Genomic DNA, 14,135 nt, shown 5'->3' on the forward strand with positions numbered 1-14,135 from the left:
GCAATCTTCTTTGTACAGCATCGAAATAATCTTTGTATTTGGGTTAAGCATTGAGTGCACCACTGTGGTCCAAGTAAATATTTTGTGAAAGTCTTGTAGAGTAAATGCAGGATAATTTGACCAACATTTAATTATCTGGTTCTAAATCTTTGCAATCAAACACTTTCTAAATAAATGTAAAGCTTATTTAATTTAGCTTATTTATGAAGTATACAATAAACTTTCTTGTCTGTAGCAGCTAATAAAATCATTCTGTTGTTCACAAAGGTAAAGATATGGATTGAAAACTACAAGCAGTGACAGAGGCAAAAAAAATTACTTCGTAAACAAATATGTTTGAGTGTTTCTCTAGTACTACAAGGTGCTGTGGGGCATATTAACAAGGAACAGGGAAAATTAACGCTAATGGTGCATAGCGTTAATTTTTTTAACGCCCAGTATCGCTGGATAATATCGCCTGGTTATCGCGTTATTAACAACGCTAACCGCCTAGGCGATAAAAAATCCAGCGATAGCGGCATTTTGGGAGGTCATCGCTGGTAATGCAGCGATAAAACTACAAGGATAGGGATATCCTTGTTGATAGCCCATGGTGGATTTAGCCATGTAATCCACCTTCCATTGGATTACATGGCTAAGTCTGAAAATTAGCAGACGTAAAAAAGCAGGGTTAACCGTGGTTAGCGCTGCTTTTTTTGTCTTTAACAGGGTTAGCGTGAAGCTTGATAATAGGAGAAATGTCGCTTATTTTGCTCTGGAACGCCCACTTTGCATCTCATAAGAGATGCAAAGGGAGCGTAGTGAAAAAGGGTGCTAACATGCGATTTTGCATGTTAGCACCCTGTTGTTGATAGGGCGATATTTTTATCTCCGCTTCTTTGGCTTTTAAAGCCAAAAAAGCGGATATAAAACCCTTGTTAATATGCCCCTGTATTCTTTAATGCCTGAGGGCAGTGAGATCCACAGAGGGTCAGAATGGGACAGAAAAAAAGGCAGGGCACCAAAATTAATTTAGCCCTCATTAGCGAATCGGTAGCTCTAAAAGTGGTACAAATCGGGGTAATTTTAAACTTGTACTTAGGTATTTTGCAAGGTACTGTAGACTGCTTGCATCTGTGCATGCTGCAGGCAAGGTTTCTGTTAACTTCACAGAAATCAAAAGTAAAACTGGCCCACTAGACCACAAAACAGGTCCACAAACAACTAAAATTAGGCACACACACTGACCTGCCTTAACAGCCCCTCTGGCACCACCACATTGCACTATAGGCAACTCTGAACCTGATTCAAGATCCAAACTATCAACTCCAGGAATTTCTAAGAGACCCAGATTACCAGCTCTGAGGCTGCAAGTAGACAAATATCTAGTCAATGTCTCCTGCAGGTGCTCTAGGACCTTTCATTTAAGGCATCTAGCAACTAAGCAAGCCCCTAAGGCCCTGATGATAAGCTGCGATGAATTCTATGCCAAGATTAAAAGTTGTGGGTATCCTTCATGGAAATCCACCTAGCACATGTTAGATCACTCAAAATGGGGAATAATTTTGTTGACACATAATTACTGTACAGAATTCTGCATGGTATTTCCTTTAACAAGGGATTTGACCCTCCCATGTAACCCAGACTCTGAGCAAATGGCAAATTGGAGCCCTGACATCTCAGTTGGGGTGTGACATAGGGAGGGGGTGAGGTTGTAGGGGAGGGAAAGGGAAGAATAGTTTTGGCAGAGAGTAAGAAGACTGCATGATCTCCCATGCTAAAGAAAGGTGGAGTGTGGGTGTTTTCATGCATCCACCGATGAATTTTGGCACATGCTCAGTGTGAGAAATCAGGACCTGTTTGCAGTGTCCCCCACTTTTTGCCTCCATTTTGACTACTAGGTGCTGGTTTTCGGACTCTGACTATACCCTGGGCTGTGCTAACCAGACCCTGGGCCTGTGCTCTGTGTAAAAGTACATGGTAATTTGGCATAATTACAATTGGCAGGGTCAAACCCCTGTAGGTACCTAGTAGGGTTTCCTGCACTGGGGTGTGCACTATTGTGGTGACTGCAGCCATTTTAAAAGCCAGCCATGCCTTGCAGGCTGCTTGTAAATTGGAATTATGTGCAAATTCGCCTTTGGCTTAAAAGGTCCTTCCAAAGTATTAATCTACCTTTATTCTTGCATATACGTCATCTCTGAGGTCTCCCCTAGGTGCCCCAGGGGTAGTGTGCCTCGTAACTATAAGCAGAGACATTATAATCAGTGTTTTATAAGCCATGGTGAACTGCCAATTTTGTTTTCCCCATGGTAGTGACTGGCTTCATAGGCTAACATTGTAATATTTTATTTAAGTAAAAATATTGATAGGAGCCACGTGTAATATACTTCAAGGTATCAAATGAATAGTTCAGATAAATCCAACAACCTGCCACGGTTAGATGTATAATAACTATGACAGAAAATTGTTTTTTTTTCTGAGAGCCAAAATCCAGCCTTTCATTTGCTCTCTCCTTATTTGTCAGCCTGCTCAGGCTGGCCAGGCTGCTCTAACGAGGCGTGAAAAGCCCTGCTGAAGAGACAATGGGTTTCCTTTGGGCAGAGAAGTAGAAGCTGGAGAGCAGATGACAGGAAGGGAATAAGGGGTAGCCAAATTGGTCTTCAAAGGAAGAATGACACTTTAGGACAGCACAGGCTGACCCCACCAGCCACACAGGAGACCCTGTAATTAGATTAGGGAGAGGGTTGGAAGGGGAGTGTTTAGGAAAAATATTTACACCAATAGGTTGGGTAAGACTGATCCAGCTCCTCTGGAGAGACTTTCTTGATTTTGGAATTTGAGAGAATAGTGCTTTCAAGGATAAGAATGTGTCACACTTTGGAGAAGGTCACCATACACCTGAGTGGCACCCTGCATTGCATTGGTCAGGGGTGCCCCCTTGCTAGACGCCCAGGACCACTGGATAAATATGGAAGAGCTGCAAAGCTCCTCGGATCTGCTACCTGAAACTATTAGGAGAAGAATGACTGCCCCTCTAGAGTCTGGATCTGCACCCAAAGGACTGCACTCTGATGGACTGCACCTGCGTCGCAATCTGGTACCACAGCCCTAAAGACTTTGCCTTGCTTCCAGGAGGATTAAGGAGCAGACTCCCTGCAAGCTACAGGTTAACAGAGCCCACCTGCATCATCTTCACCAAGAGCCCCCATCCTGGAGTGCGTCTTGTGGATTTTTAAGGATTTGGCCAGGTGCTTTGTGGAAATTGTAGTCCAGACACCCCAGGGACCATCTAGGAGATTTCAAACCATTGGATTTGTGTTTTGGACTCTTTAGACCCTCAAAAGAAACTCCAGGAAGAAGTTCCAGAAGTTTAGAGCAACTTTTGGAAACAACTCCATAAGGTGACTGAATCGACGTTGAGAGTCAAGCCAGCTACCCTCAACCACGACCCAGCCTGGATTTCAGTTTCGGCCCACTCAAAGCGCCAGAGTTCCAGACTTCCAGGATTTGACCAGGGCCTCGCGGAGAAGCAATCTGATGACATTGCATTGAAATGGCCTGCTGGAGGGAACCGCTCAACATCGAGAGAAAATCCTCCAGAAACTTTTCTTAAGTCCAAAGGTGACATTTTGACCGAGGCCTCCCACTTAATTTATCTGACCAGGACTACATCATAGTCGGCCTCAAACTTTGACTTTGTTCCGGTCAAGCACCGCCATATGTACCATAGTAGCACTATATGTTTTTAAGCACTAAAAAGGGTTTATCCTTTAAAAATTAATATTTCCGGTGTCCCAACATTGGAGTTCTGCCATTTTGGTGCCTATTTGTTCATAAAAATGTAATCTATTGTTATAAATCAAAGTTGTAGTTTTATTTGTGTTGTGTCTTACTTATTTAAAGTATTTTTAAAAAAAATGCTCTACACACCTTTCTTCTAAGTTACGCCTGCCTGCTCATTGGCAGTGACCAAGGGTTGAGCCAGGGAATAATGTATTGAGAACTTGACTGAGACTCTTATTGTGTTTGTGGCCTTAATAGTAGTGGTAAATCACTACTTATCACTATTAATAATCCACTTTCCAATATTCTGTGATATCAATAACTCACCATTGGTTGAGGTAAAGGGAATTTAACTGGATACTCATGATGAGGCTATTAGACAGCCCTCTCCTCTTTTGAGGCATTGACATTCCATAGTTTTGGATCTATGAGTCAACTTTTTAATTGCGGTGTCGATGTGTAACCATGTGTACAGATGGGTGTAGCTTAGTCAATAATGTTAATGGTCTTGAGGCAGATATTTTTGTCAACAAGCATCAAGGTGTACCAAACTTAAAAGGATAGGGTGGGCTGGCATGACTAGACTGTAGTAACAAACCGGATTAAAGGTGTTATTTTTCAGTTATTTGTAAACATTAAGTCAAGTTAGTGTAGGTATAGTCTGGAGTGTGTTGTCTACTCTAGTCCAGTAATGTAGGGTAGAGAGACCCAGGAGAGCATGCTAGCATAAGCCCATTGCTAATATCAGAAGACCAAGCTTAGGATGAGCAGTGAGACAGTGTGCAAAGATTCCACCCACAGAAATCGTAAATTGTGCACATCTTTTTGCGAATGGAATCTAATTTTGTGACCAAACCCATCAGTTCACAAAATAATGAATCACAGTGTGCCGGAGAGCAACCTTCCTAATAATATTCATTAGGCAGGGCACAATTTGCAACCTTCTGCTATTGGCTACAGTCAAAGGGATGGTGGCTTGCAAGGAACATCAGATCACCATTCCCTACTTTCTTTTTCAAAACAGCCCAAGTTTCTTAAAAGAAACAGTGCTGCTTAAACTTTTTTGTATTTGCTGGGATCGTACTGAAAGATAATACGGTGACATCTCTGTACACCAAATAGTATTTTTAATTTATCTACTAAATTATTCTACACCACTGTGGTGACTTTTCACTCATGAAAGCTGGTGATTGAGCAATATTGACCCCTTGGGGGCAATATACAGTTGCCTTACACATGTCATATTGTGCTGGGGAAGACCCACATGGGAGGTCTAAATTAACCCTCTATGCCTAAGTCGGGTCAAAATGTCAACACCATCTAATGTCAATGAAAGCGCTGTTACAGCACACCCTTATTAGTTAAAATAAATCCAAGATACGTGTATTGGATATTGATGTATCATAACCCCAACTGATCAAATCCTAAAGTCCAAAGGCGAGTATAGTATATTCCACTCCCATACAGGTTTTTCAGAGGTAATTCACGAACAACCTCCACAGAAAAATTATTTTATTGAAGTAAACAAAGTTCCCAGCAATTACTGGCTTCAGTATCCATATCCAATACACGTATCTTGGATTTGTTGTAACTAATAAGGGTGTGCTGTAACAGCGCTTTCATAAATGTTTAGGTTCATGTTCTTTGGAACTTGCCGATAGAACGGTTTGGTAGTGGGTGACCAGTGTTATCCTAGCACCCCGATATATTTACATTTGTATTATTACTCACGCTTGTACCTGTTATTTGCTATATTGTCTGTTTCTTCTTCTTTTTGATGTGAGGTTTTTCCCTTCAGGGAATGCTACTACCAACCTGTTTATTGACCATCTAATGTTAGGCCTGGATGACATTTTATTAGTTCCCTTTGGATTGTGCATCTAGACTTTACGAGCACTATCCTTCAATATCAACACTGAAGGGAACAAAATTGCCTTGTAAACAGGCTACTACACACTGGTTTATTCTTTTAAAGTACCACCAACCATTGTCTATGTGAAAGATGATAAAAGTTGTTCCCTCGCTATTCTCTCCAGAATTTTCTTTCTCTTATTCACTCTGCAAATGAGCACTCTTCTATGCACCCTTTCAAAGCAACCGTCAATTGAAATGTTGTTTGTATTTACATATATTATTGATTTATTATTCAAAAAGAAAAGATAAAGGGGATTCCATCCCCTAAAAAAGTGTTTTATTTTTCCTCTGGAGTATATGAAAATATGTATTTACTCTTTTCTCTCTCGTATAAGAATTCATTTGTTTAAATTAAATTGTGTGGTAACATACCCAATACATTTCGGATCCATAGCATTTGTTTATAATATAGGCCCAGGTCTCCATCGAGAAATCCAAAAGAGGGTTGCGAGCTCACTGCTATAGGTTTCCATTGATAATTTTCAACAGGTGGAAAGCCACCCTTTGGGATTCATCTAAATCGTATAACTGAGAAAATACTTATCTCTTTATTTGATGATGTGCTAGATGCCAGAGATGAAGGAGATATGCTGATGTTGTCGCCTTGATCTGTTTGTGGCTTCTGATTCTGTGAAATTTGATTTGTTGCTTCATTGACTCAGTTCAGAGGCCATATCTGGTGCATTTTGCAATGGTCTGAGTTGTTTTCAACTCATCACACCAAGAGTCTTAGACCTGCCTTCTTCAATCATCAGATGCAAGGGTAGAAGATGGGGTACTCCTTGGCTCTCATCTGTTGCCACTTCTTTTTAATATCTTCATTATGCCATCAAGCCAGTCTTCAGAGCCACATGCCTATTGATTCATGCAGCTGACATGTAGATCAATCTGCATCAATCTGCATTTAAAATCCTGATGAGGACTACATTGCCCTAAAAAGGGAGCTGGAAGAGATCTCTGTCTGTGTGAACAACAGTGGATTGAAGTGAATGAAGGCAAAACAGAGGTACTCCTAATGGACCAGAGTCAGAACTTTCAGGCATCGGTGGACTTCAGCACCAAGCTGCTCAGGATCTTCACTTCCATTCTAGAAACAGCAAAGAACTTGGGCATCACCTGAGATTGGAATCTCAATTTTGAGGATCACTTTAGTTCAGTGGTTCGAATAAACTTAATTTGCTTATCCTTGCTAAAGCAAACATTGTTGCACACAGGGATATAGATTTGGGATGTGGGCAGTGGCAGCTGGCATGGAATGAGGGTGGCTTGGGGACAAAAAAACTTTTTAAAAACATGCCTTTTGGCGTCCGACGTCTCTGCTCCACTTCGGTCCCTTCCCACGTCGCCTTCTCCTCAGCTTCGACGGAAGCAGGAAGCACACTGGCTCCCTCCCGATAGCCAATCACAAATCTGCAATGCAGCGTTGTGATTGGTCCGAGCACTGTGGTTCAACGCTATGAAGGGGAAAAGGAGTATGGGCATGTTCCTCACCAGGCTGTGTAATGCAACCTGGTGGGGAACATGCAAAGAGGGCCGGACTGTTTGGCCAAGAGGGCAGGCCAAACAGTCATGAGCACTTAGGGAGTGCAAACCACTCCTCCCCCTGTGACCCTAGCCCCATAGTGAAAAATAAAAGTATAATATGGGGATTATTAATATTTTATTTTTCCTTTATTCTGCTGTAAGATCAGTGGGGTGACGCTCCTCTGCCTTAGCGGAGGAGCTGCCCCTGCGTGGGGGAAGTGCATGGAATGGGACACCCCCATAACGATTACTTTTCTGGCAGTGTCAGTCAGATCAGCAATTTGCACAAACAGTGACACTTAGTTAGTTGATATTGCTGCAGACTGGGTAGACGAGGGCAAGCCGACATATTACCTGGGGAGTTGAGCCTGAACTGAGCCAAGAATTGAGTTTAGGACTAACAAGCGTCTACACAAGGTTATATTTGGCATGAAAATCATGCTACAAATATCATGTAAAAATAGAATAAAGTCACTTTAAACCTTTTTTTTGAAACTTTCTTTAACATGAATCCTACTTCAGGTAATGTCATTGCCTTGAGAAGCATTTTTTATTAAAAGTAATAGTTTTAAAATTAACTTAGAAAATATTTTAACTCCCCCCGCACTGTCGACAATGCCACATCAGATATTTGTTGTCATGTGTACCTCCTAGGTGAGCTAGATTATTATGGATTGAACAACAATATAGGGGCCGATTCCGATCCTGGAATAACCGGGTACGAATCGTTGAACAGAGCGTTTTCTCCGTCCAACTCGTACGCGGGAAAACCACCTTACAAACCCACAAGTATGATTCGTACAGAAACACCATTTCTGTACGAATCATAAAAAACACCGACCGGCTAAAATATACCCACAATTCCGATCCGGGACACCGCATATGCGACATTCGCACGGAGTCAAAGCGGTACAAAAGGGGGTGGTGATGGACAGAGCATCAGAACCAATCAAACACTCACACCCAGTCAACAGATCTGGGTTTGATCCATCATCGTTCTTTAGGCCACTTTGCCACCCCAGTTCAGACATGGCCATATGCAAATCAGTCTGAACCTGTGCCTCATGGGAACAGTCCAGCCCGAACTGCCAAGCCATGCCTTCCCTGGACCGGAAACAACCTTCCTAGGACCGGTTTCTGGCATTTCAGCCGTCTTCAGCCAGGCTTGCTTGAATCCAGTGGCAAAGTGAGCAAGGGACTCACGTCTGAGCATACCCTGCCAACTTATGGCAAACAAAGCGGTACAAAAGGGGGTAACGCTTTTCGCCCTAAGTGGGATGGGTATTCCCAGACGTGGGACCCGTGCTCACTACGCCACTGGAGTTAAGCTATCCTGGCTGATGACGGCTGATAGCCAGAAACCGGTCCTAGGATGCTTGATTCCGGTCCAGGGAAGACATGGCTTGGCAGTTCGGGCTGGACTGTTCCCATGAGGCACAGGGTCAAGACTGATTTGCATATGGCCATGTCTGAACTGGGGTGGCGTAGTGGGCAAAAGAACGATGGATTTAACCCAGATCTCTTGACTGGGGGAGAATGTCTGCATTGTCAGCATTCCGTCCATCATTTGTTTGTTGTAACGCTTTTCGCCCTATGTGGGATGGGTATTCCCAGACGTGGGACCCGTGCTCACTACGCCACTGGAGTCAAGCTATCCTGGCTGATGACGGCTGATAGCCAGAAACCGGTCCTAGGATGCTTGATTCCGGTCCAGGGAAGACATGGCTTGGCAGTTCGGGCTGGACTGTTCCCATGAGGCACAGGGTCAAGACTGATTTGCATATGGCCATGTCTGAACTGGGGTGGCGTAGTGGGCAAAAGAACGATGGATTTAACCCAGATCTCTTGACTGGGGGAGAATGTCTGCATTGTCAGCATTCCGTCCATCATTTGTTTGTTGTAACGCTTTTCGCCCTAAGTGGGATGGGTATTCCCAGACGTGGGACCCGTGCTCACTACGCCACTGGAGTCAAGCTATCCTGGCTGATGACGGCTGATAGCCAGAAACCGGTCCTAGGATGCTTGATTCCGGTCCAGGGAAGACATGGCTTGGCAGTTCGGGCTGGACTGTTCCCATGAGGCACAGGGTCAAGACTGATTTGCATATGGCCATGTCTGAACTGGGGTGGCGTAGTGGGCAAAAGAACGATGGATTTAACCCAGATCTCTTGACTGGGGGAGAATGTCTGCATTGTCAGCATTCCGTCCATCATTTGTTTGTTGTAACGCTTTTCGCCCTAAATGGGATGGGTATTCCCAGACGTGGGACCCATGCTCACTACGCCACTGGAGTCAAGCTATCCTGGCTGATGACGGCTGATAGCCAGAAACCGGTCCTAGGATGCTTGATTCCGGTCCAGGGAAGACATGGCTTGGCAGTTCGGGCTGGACTGTTCCCATGAGGCACAGGGTCAAGACTGATTTGCATATGGCCATGTCTGAACTGGGGTGGCGTAGTGGGCAAAAGAACGATGGATTTAACCCAGATCTCTTGACTGGGGGAGAATGTCTGCATTGTCAGCATTCCGTCCATCATTTGTTTGTTGTAACGCTTTTCGCCCTAAGTGGGATGGGTATTCCCAGACGTGGGACCCGTGCTCACTACGCCACTGGAGTCAAGCAATCTTGGCTGATGACGGCTAATAGCCAGAAACCAGTCCTAGGATGCTTGATTCCGGTCCAGGGAAGACATGGCTTGGCAGTTCGGGCTGGACTGTTCCCATGAGGCACAGGGTCAAGACTGATTTGCATATGGCCATGTCTGAACTGGGGTGGCGTAGTGGGCAAAAGAACGATGGATTTAACCCAGATTTCTTGACTGGGGGAGAATGTCTGCATTGTCAGCATTCCGTCCATCATTTGTTTGTTGTAACGCTTTTCGCCCTAAATGGGATGGGTATTCCCAGACGTGGGACCCGTGCTCACTACGCCACTGGAGTCAAGCTATCCTGGCTGATGACGGCTGATAGCCAGAAACCGGTCCTAGGATGCTTGATTCCGGTCCAGGGAAGACATGGCTTGGCAGTTCGGGCTGGACTGTTCCCATGAGGCACAGGGTCAAGACTGATTTGCATATGGCCATGTCTGAACTGGGGTGGCGTAGTGGGCAAAAGAACGATGGATTTAACCCAGATCTCTTGACTGGGGGAGAATGTCTGCATTGTCAGCATTCCGTCCATCATTTGTTTGTTGTAACGCTTTTCGCCCTAAGTGGGATGGGTATTCCCAGACGTGGGACCCGTGCTCACTACGCCAATGGAGTCAAGCTATCCTGGCTGATGACGGCTGATAGCCAGAAACCGGTCCTAGGATGCTTGATTCCGGTCCAGGGAAGACATGGCTTGGCAGTTCGGGCTGGACTGTTCCCATGAGGCACAGGGTCAAGACTGATTTGCATATGGCCATGTCTGAACTGGGGTGGCGTAGTGGGCAAAAGAACGATGGATTTAACCCAGATCTCTTGACTGGGGGAGAATGTCTGCATTGTCAGCATTCCGTCCATCATTTGTTTGTTGTAACGCTATTCGCACGGAGTCAGGCAGCGTTTTACGGACCAGCAAGTACGATTCATACCCACAGCACTTCGCACAGCAATATTTTTACGGGACCCAAAAAGTGCCGGAAAAGCTAAGTACGCCACGATGCACGGCGAAAAGGGGGCCCGGAACGCACCGTACCCCCATCCCTACACGTCCGCACTGTACCCCCACCCCCGTATGTACGGTGCGAACCCCCACCCCCAGTATGTACGGTGCGTACCCCCCCCGTATGTACGGTGCATAACCCTCGTATGTACAGTGCCTACCCCCACCCCCGTATGTACGGTGCGTACCCCTCGTATGTACGGTGCGTACCCCCACCCCCGTATGTACGGTGCGTACCCCCAGCCCAGTATGCACCGTACCCCCATCCCTACACGTCCGCACTGTACCCCCACCCCCGTATGTACGGTGCGTACCCCGACCCCCCGTATGAACGGTGCGTACCCCCACCCCCATATGTACGGTGCGTACCCCTTGTATGTACTGTGCGTACCCCCACCCCCGTATGTACGGTGCGTACCCCTCGTATGTACGGTGCATACCCCCACCCCCCGTATGTACGGTGCGTACCCCCAGCGCTACACGCTGGGGGTACGCACCGTACATACAGGGGGGTGGGGGTTCACTCCGTACCTACGGGGTGGGGTGGGGGTATGCTCCATACCTACGGGGTGGGGTGGGGGTACGCTCCGTACCTACACGGGGTGGGGGTACGCTCCGTACCTACACGGGGTGGGGGTACGCTCCGTGCCTACGGGGGTGGGGTGGGGGTACGGCACGTACATGGGGGGGCTGGGGGTATGGCGCGTATTTGGGGGGTGGGCTGGGGGTGTTCAGCGCGTATGCGGGCACATGTTTGGACGTCTCCATGGTTGCTATGGGAGTTCGCTCCGTACGGTGTTTTTTCCATACGGTTGTGCATTCGGACGGACGGGACGGATCGTACTTGCGCGCTCGGACTTCACTTTCCCGATTCGTACGTAAAACTGTTCGGGGACGTGTCGGACACTTTTTCCGACCCGAGGACGTGTCGGGGAGTTTTCCCAATGCGATTCGTATGGATTTTTTAACATACGAATCGTACTTGCCAGTTTGTACGGGACTTGTATGATTCATACGTAAAAAAATCTGGATAAGATTCGTACGGTATTATTTTTAACGGATCGGAATCGGCACCATAGTCTGTTGCCCAAAAGAGTTATTTGTACAACGCACTTCCTGAACTCACACCTTTGAATATACACTCATTTGTGATAATGACGAAAAGGGAGGCTTGGTGAAATAGAATATTTGCTGAGGGTCAAAAAATGTGTTCAAGTGGGGAATCCGTTATTGACCCCAGATTTTATGGTTTCGCCATATGCATTTAAGCTTCTAGATAGGTATCTCTTTCTCTAGGGCATTTTACATAGAAGATCACTGTTTTGTCATTTATTCTTGGTGCATGAGTTAGAACGTGGCGGCAGGCAGACACCACATGAAAGCTCAGCTTGTTTTGGGTTCATTAGTCAAAAGGGACCTTGAGAGGGGCCAGAGCCAGGCATGTGGCTTGAGATTTCAGTAGCACACCCCACCAATAATACTGGGGCTGGAATTGTGTAGAGTGACCTGTGAAGATTTGTGTGAGGTGGAGGCTGAGGTTAATGCATGGCTTTAATTAGGCCACTGCCCACCACACCATGTCACAGTGTCATCGTTAATTCGGTTGGCCCTGCCCATGTCTCAGATGCAGCAGCAATTCAAAACTTTGAATTGGGTCTTTATTGGGTCATAAATTAATGTCCTTTACAGGCAAGAACAATGCTCTAATTCCCGACAATGACTGTAGAAAGCCGTGAGGTAATCCATAGCAGCGATGCAATCCTTATTGACATTGCATCTTGCAATCCCTACGAGTATTGTGTTTTTTCCATGTGTTGTGATTCTTTGGATTTTCATGTAACATAGAACTCTTTTATGAGAACAGAGTCACTTCTTAGTGTCTGTGTGAGTGATCGTGACAGGACACGAGTGAGAGCTTTGGAGAGGAGTCTGAGGCAGTGTAAATTTCTCATATTGCCTGTTAGAGTGTCATAAAGGTGTTCAGTCTTCATGCAGATGCAATCTGGTCTACTAAAAGACACACAGCACCACCATGTTGTGCAATCTCATGATAGGGACAGGAGTTGTCCTAACGGCTAGGGCGACCGACCTCGAATCTGGGGAACTGGGTTCGAGTATCGGCAATGACCCTGTGATTCTGGGTAAATCAGTTAATCTCCCTGTGCCTAACAAAAATGAATGTGTCCTCACGTAATGCAACTGGTGCTATGTAAAGCGCTCTGATACCCGATTCGGGTCAAGTTCACGCTATATAAAACGCTGTAAAAAATATAAATAGGTGCCTGGTGTTTAGTGCTAGTGCTGAGCACCAGAAAACACCAGCACAAATTAAGCACTGCACTCACCTGTTCATGATTTGTGCACTGCTCCATTAGCGCTTTATTTCACAGTAATTATTATTTTGTAAATGTTCTTAAGTCAAACACTTAAAGCTTAATGAATTATTTAATATGGATGTGTATATATATCACTGATTAACTGTACAAATTGAACATCTTTTGCTGAGCAAGTGAATGACTAAATATTGTCACATTCAAAGGCTAATACAAAGCTAATGCATTAATTTAGTTATTGCCCTTGTTTCTTAAATCCTACATAGCACATGTTGTGTGTACTTCTCAGAGGTTGTTTCTCTGGAGGGTGTGGAGTGCACCGTTCAAGAGCTGTATCTCTTGAAGTGTTATCTGCATTGCTCAGAGGTTGCTTCTCTGTAGGATGTGCAGTGCACTATTCGAAGGCTGTGTCTCTGGAAGTGTATGCACTTCTCTGGAGGGTGTGGGGTACACCGTTCAAGAGCTGTATCTCTTGAAGTATTATCTGCCCTGCTCAGAGGTTGCTTCTCAGAAGGATGTGCGGTGCACTATTCAAAGGCTGTGTCTCTGGAAGTGAATGCACTTCTCTGGAGGGTGTGGGGTACACCGTTCAAGAGCTGTATCTCTTGAAGTGTTATTTGCACTGCTCAATGGTTTCTTCTCTGAAGTATGTGCGGTGCACTATTCAAAGGCTGTGTCTCTGGAAGTGAATACACTTCTCTGGAGGGTGTGGGGTACACCGTTCAAGAGCTGTATCTCTTGAAGTGTTATCTGCACTGCTCAGAGGTTGCTTCTCTGAAGGATGTGCGGTGCACTATTCAAAGGCTGTGTCTCTGAAAGTGTATGCACTTCTCTGGAAGGTGTGGGGTACACCGTTCAAGAGCTGTATCTCTTGAAGTGTTATCTGCCCTGCTCAGAGGTTGCTTCTCTGAAGGATGTGCGGTGCACTATTCAAAGGCTGTGTCTCTGGAAGTGA

Source organism: Triturus cristatus, chromosome 4_2, assembly GCF_964204655.1.
Source record: "Triturus cristatus chromosome 4_2, aTriCri1.1, whole genome shotgun sequence".
Classification (NCBI taxonomy): Eukaryota; Metazoa; Chordata; class Amphibia; order Caudata; family Salamandridae; genus Triturus; species Triturus cristatus.